The sequence below is a fragment of the Dioscorea cayenensis genome, chromosome 19 (assembly GCF_009730915.1).
Source record: "Dioscorea cayenensis subsp. rotundata cultivar TDr96_F1 chromosome 19, TDr96_F1_v2_PseudoChromosome.rev07_lg8_w22 25.fasta, whole genome shotgun sequence".
NCBI classification, from domain to species: domain Eukaryota; kingdom Viridiplantae; phylum Streptophyta; class Magnoliopsida; order Dioscoreales; family Dioscoreaceae; genus Dioscorea; species Dioscorea cayenensis.
The window spans coordinates 11983209-11988896 of NC_052489.1; the positions used below are offsets into that span (position 1 = coordinate 11983209).

Here is a 5688-nt window from a genome sequence, read left to right on the forward strand (position 1 = left end):
GATTGTTGCAAATTGTGTCACAAATTCTGTTGCAACTTTGTGAGATGTTTTGCGACACATTTTTATTGTCGCAAATTATGTCTAAAGTAATTATTCATAACCATGATTATTTGCAATAATTTTTGAAGCATTTTTTACAAACTTGTTTTAAAACCTAATTTACAATCCTCAACAATAACTTTTATAATATTTTGTAAAATAAATATTCCGAACTATAAGTATCCACAATAACAATGCAATACAAAATATAATACTCGAAACATCTAATGCTACGAAAAAAATACAAAATGTAATAGTCCAAACATCTAATACAACAATCACATACAAAATATAATAGTCCAAACATCTAATATAACAATCTAAAGTTAATTCAAAACATCACATTCACTTTGTTGCAATTTCATCAACGGGCTGAGGATGTTCAACGTCCTCTGAAGTGTGAGGGGCATGGGAAGCAGACTCCCCAGTCCTGGCAGCAGCATGAGAAGTGCGAGGAGCTGTCTCAAAGTTTACCTAAATACCTCGAGATTCTAATAGAAAAATGATGTATTGGGTCTGCTGCGTTTGCTCCTCGTATGCTTTCTCTAAAAATTCCAGCTTACTCATAACCTATGGAGGCATAGAAGGAACAAATTCCTGAGTACTCAAAGTGTAACGCTGAGATTGCGAATGAGAATAATCAGAAGCTATCTTTTCAACAAGGTTACCCATGCCATAACATCGATTTTTTTTATAATCCGACTATGTCCCACCATAGTTTATCATCATCAATTTCTACCCCTTGGCCTTCTCGAGCCAATATGTCTTGGTTTGACAAATTTCTCCTGCATAATATAAAGTTAATAGTCAATTATATGTTATTATAAACAAATTATTAATTATTTGAGAATGACATTTAATTTTACACATACATGTGCTAATTGGGCCACTTGCTCATTCCAACTCCCATCATACTTTTGATAAACTTCTTTAAAAGCCTCCACTATGGATACCTTGCGGCCCAATTTGGCTTCCTACATATATATATACATGTGTAAATAGTTAGCTACTAGAAAAATTTTAAATGTATATATATTAAAAAAAATGAGAAACTTACCAGTCTATCTCGATGTTCAATCATAGATATGGAACCACCATGATAAATTGTTGTAGATCCCTCAGTTTTTGACTGCCGGCTCTTTTTATTCTTCTCACAATATTTTCTATATTTTGCATCATTCCAAATCAATAGCAACTGCTCCCAAACATTGTGCCTATTCCATTCTGGTCTCTTTCGCTTCTCCCGAGCACGAGCTAGATTTCTCAGCAACCACTCAGCAGCCTTCTTGTTAAACATTTTTTCCACTTCTACGACATCATGCGGTTGCCAAGAAAAATGAGACTACAATAGATAATTAAACTTATGAGAAGTTAAGAAATTAAAAAAATAATTTAAAAATACTTAAAAAAGAGATATACCTAAAACTACTGCCAATAACATAGGTAGCCATCATTGGACACTTCTTTCCATGAGTGCCAAGGTGCGGTGTAGTACTTCTTTAAAATATTTTTCAAGATATCAAGCACAAATTTCTTAGTACAAAAAAAAAATCATTATAATGTTTAGATATATCAATAACGCCTATATAATAATAAAATAATAAATAAATGATCTTACTGTAGGCTTGACGGGATGATGAAGGATTTCTGCATCGTGCCACCATCATGTGCCTCTGTATCCTCCTAAGTGGATTCATCTGTTTCTGAGTAAGAATCATCTTCAGTATTCATTTGAATACCATTTGGGGCCTCGTCAGTAGGTGGAACCTCATTGTTAGGAGGTGGGGCATATTTTGGAATAAAGGCTCGTGTACCAACCTATTGCGGGGAGCCTCGAGAACCTATACGCACATGAGCAGCTGAAGAATGAGACCCTGAACTCGTAGTTCTCCGGGGATGTAGAGGTACTTTCCCAGTAGATGGACGGGAAGATGATGGAGTCAGAGAAATAGTATTTCGCCTAGAATAAAAATAAATAAATGATGCAACACGCTTTTGCCCCATTTCCCTACAAATAAACACAATTAAGTCCATTAAATATCATGTAAGATTGTCATTACTCATTATAGATAAAAAAAAAAAGAGAGAAAAACTTTAGTATTTTAATTGGAGAGAAATTTAATGAAGATTGTTACTCTAAAGAGGACCTAATAAATCTAGTGTCATACAAGTTACAAACAAAAAAAATTAAAGATCCCACAATCAACTATGTTCACAGAGATTTAGATTAAGCTTCTAAAAACAACTTCAAAAACACTGAAACTCAATAAAAGGCTAAACACGATGACAAATTTAAAACTTTCACAATTGTATTAACTAATGACTAGTGGAAAATAAAACTTTTCATATATACATATATATGCCATTAAATTTTTTGGTAGTAAGATCAAGGAGTAAAACTTGAGAAGCTTTTTGCCAATACAGGAGTCCTAGTTGCCTAGAAACTTTGACTTCTCCTAATTCAGCTGTCATGAAAGAAACACCAGACAAACAAGATCAAAATTGCATGAATTTGTGGCCACCATGTGAGATCTCAGAATTGCATAATATAAGAATTACTAACTAAATATGACAGTGAATCCTTCAGCAGATGCGGGGTTATTCACATCCCATTCTCCAAATTTAGGTAGTGGCCTGCCTTCTTTCTCCTAGACAGGCAAAGTGAAAAAACAAAACAAAGATACAAAAGACCAACAATTAGGTAAATAAGGGTATGAACAATTGGTATGTTATGATTGGATTCTTCCTATTATATCCAGCGAATAATGTGCTATAAGTTTATCATTGTCTTTCATCATTTGAGAAAAATATGAATCAAACAAACAGATTCTCAAAAATTTGGAAGGAATGTTCATTGCATTTTGCCCTGTTATACGACATTAACCTCAATCAAGAATTAAATGTCAGGCTTATTCAGAAGAAAAAAAATGATTGGTTCAAGCTTATATATATGTATCAATCAAGTGTTTCTTATTTTCTTAATTTGCATGATATATATTTAATTGCATGCAATGCTATTTAATTAATTTCATGTGCTTTACTATACTTCTTAGGTGTGTATGGATGTGTAGATAAACATCATGCATTAATTTCAATGAATCCAAGCAAATAAGGAAATAAAGAAAACCAATAACAACATCTTAATTCGTTCTACAAGGGAGAAAGCAAAACTGCATTATAGAAAATAAGCTTTAAATAATAAAAAAACCCAAAATAGATACACATATGACATGTTACGTTGCTCTAGCTATATAGCTACCTGTTGTGAAGAAGGTTTGAACCAGTTTGACTGCAGCGAGTATCAGAGTGTCCCTTGATCGCTTCCTTTTTATTGCACCTAAATGTATAATAAAAGTATAAGAAATCAATCTTTGGAATAAATATTGGAAATGGTCAAAATTCTTGGAGGGATATGTATACCGAGCAGTCAACGGATTACTGGAAACTTTTCACCCAATTGTTTCACTTTTCCCTGAACATCGCCAAACATAGCCTTTTGTGTGCCTAAAACTAATTTGGTAGTTTGAGCTTGACCTATCACAACAAATTAGTTTAAATACATGCATGGTTGCTTGTAGGGATCATTACAATAATGAAACAATCAATATGATAATTGCCGCATAATCTTTCATGCATGTAGAATGCATAGGTTTATTTGTGAAATTTAGTGGCTAAAAAAAAGTATGAAATAGGAAAAAAGAAAGATTAATTGAACTAGAATATCATTTTATCACAAAATTCACATCCAACTTCATGAGAGTAAATATTGGGACATTTAGTGGATCAGATAATAAGATTGTTTAACTAGTTGAAAATGAGATGATGAAATCTTGCAATGTCAGAAGTTGGTCCAAAAGTCAATAAGCAAATCAGCAATTAACTGTGAATCAATTTCATGTGCTTTACTGTACTTGTTAGGTGTGTATGGATGTGAAGATAAACATCATGCATTAATTTCAAGGAATCCAAGAAAATAAGGAAAAAAAGAAAACCGATAACAACATATTAATTCGTTCTACAAGGGAGAAAGCAAAACTGCATTACAGAAAATAAGCTTTAAATAATAAAAAAAAACCCTAAAATAGATACACATATGACCTGTTACGTTGCTCTAGCTATATAGCAACCTATTGTGAAGAGGGTTTGAACCAATTGGAAATCCTCTCTTGTCTTCAAATGTGATATTGAGGGGTGATGGAATTGGTGCATTATTTAACTCTTGATGATCAGCAGAATTAAGCAGAGAAGGAACAACAACAAAGAAGGATTACTACTACAATCAACACAAAGATAGCAACAATACCAGCCATATATCTTTTAATTTCTAAGACAATAAGGACGATAACGATGAACCATCAAAGAGAAGAAAAGTTATGGAAATGGCTCAACCTTGGCTATATATATGATGCAGCTTGTGGGGAGGTTAATTTGGATGAGAGAATGGAGAATAGGTGAGACTTGTTGCATGCTATCTGATCTATAGAGAAAGCTAGACTAGTTTTAGCTACAAAGGAGAGTGTTGGGGAGTTAAAGAGAGGAGTGGAGAGAAATTAATGGTCTGCTTGAAAAGCAACTACCAAAAGGCCTTTGAGGATTGACTAATTAATTAAATCCATATACTTAATGATAAACTAATTAATTTTTTGGAGAATTTTTCAACACGTCATTTAGATGTAAGTGTTGCTTTGTGAGCAAGTAATACAACCAATTTACTTGAATAAGTCCTAGTTCCTGGAATCCCATCCACCTTGGCTCACATCTGAAGCAAGCCAAGTGGAAAGCTAACAAACACTACAAAAAAAAATGCTATTTGCAACACATATATTTGCGACACATAAATGTGTCGTAGATTCGCGACACAAATTGCAACTATTTGTGACAAAAAACTAAAAATGTTGCAAATTTAACCAAATTGCGTCGCAAAAAAATGAACATCCAAGAATGTCGCCAATTTTGTTGCAAAAAGTTTTGCACCTACCATATAATGGTTTGCGACACAGGTTGCGACACATTATTTGCAATGATCTATTGCGCGTCGCAAACTTTGTCGCAAATGTTGGCACTTAGCATGCAATTGGTTTGCGACACAGATTGCGACACATTATTTGCAATGATTTTTTGGCGTCGCAAACTGTGTCACAAAATTTGAATCCGTTGAGTTGAACTTATTATCAATTTTTATACCATAAATTATTTCAGTTATTTACTATGAAGCATGGACACGGATACGGGGACACGACACAACATGATACGGACATGGCGACACAGTAATTTTTAAAAATTAAGAACACGGGTGTGGCTGGACACAACAATATATATATATATATATATATATATATATATATAGTTAAGGTAAAATATTCATTATAAATATAAATAATTATATTTATTGTTTACATATAAATAACTTTTATAGTAAGTCTCTTGCAATTATGCTAAAGAAAAAGTCTTCAACAATAGTAAAAAGTCTTCTTTTATTCCTCTTATTTCCAAAATCTAATCCATACTGAGTCAGGTCAAATTAAATCTCTCTTTTAAATTTATCATTGACATTCGCCAATTATAACTAATTAGCTACTATCTTTGTATTGAAATTAAAATTATAAATTAAAATTTTAGATGATACAAAATTATATAAAAATAAACTCA

General features: G+C 32.6%; 1 long non-coding RNA gene across 2 annotated transcripts; it reads right to left on the reverse strand.

Moving 5' to 3' along the window:
* Window positions 1-301: 301 nt before the first annotated feature.
* LOC120250302 lies at window positions 302-4587 on the reverse strand. Of its 2 annotated transcripts, XR_005532982.1 has the most exons (8): window positions 4429-4587; window positions 3460-3573; window positions 3299-3376; window positions 1658-2047; window positions 1459-1536; window positions 1097-1381; window positions 912-1013; window positions 302-824 (listed from the first exon to the last, which is right to left on the reverse strand). It is a non-coding gene; the product is annotated as an uncharacterized LOC120250302 (long non-coding RNA). The 2 variants fall into 2 exon arrangements; XR_005532981.1 differs by having other exon boundaries at window positions 1459-2047.
* Window positions 4588-5688: the final 1101 nt, after the last annotated feature.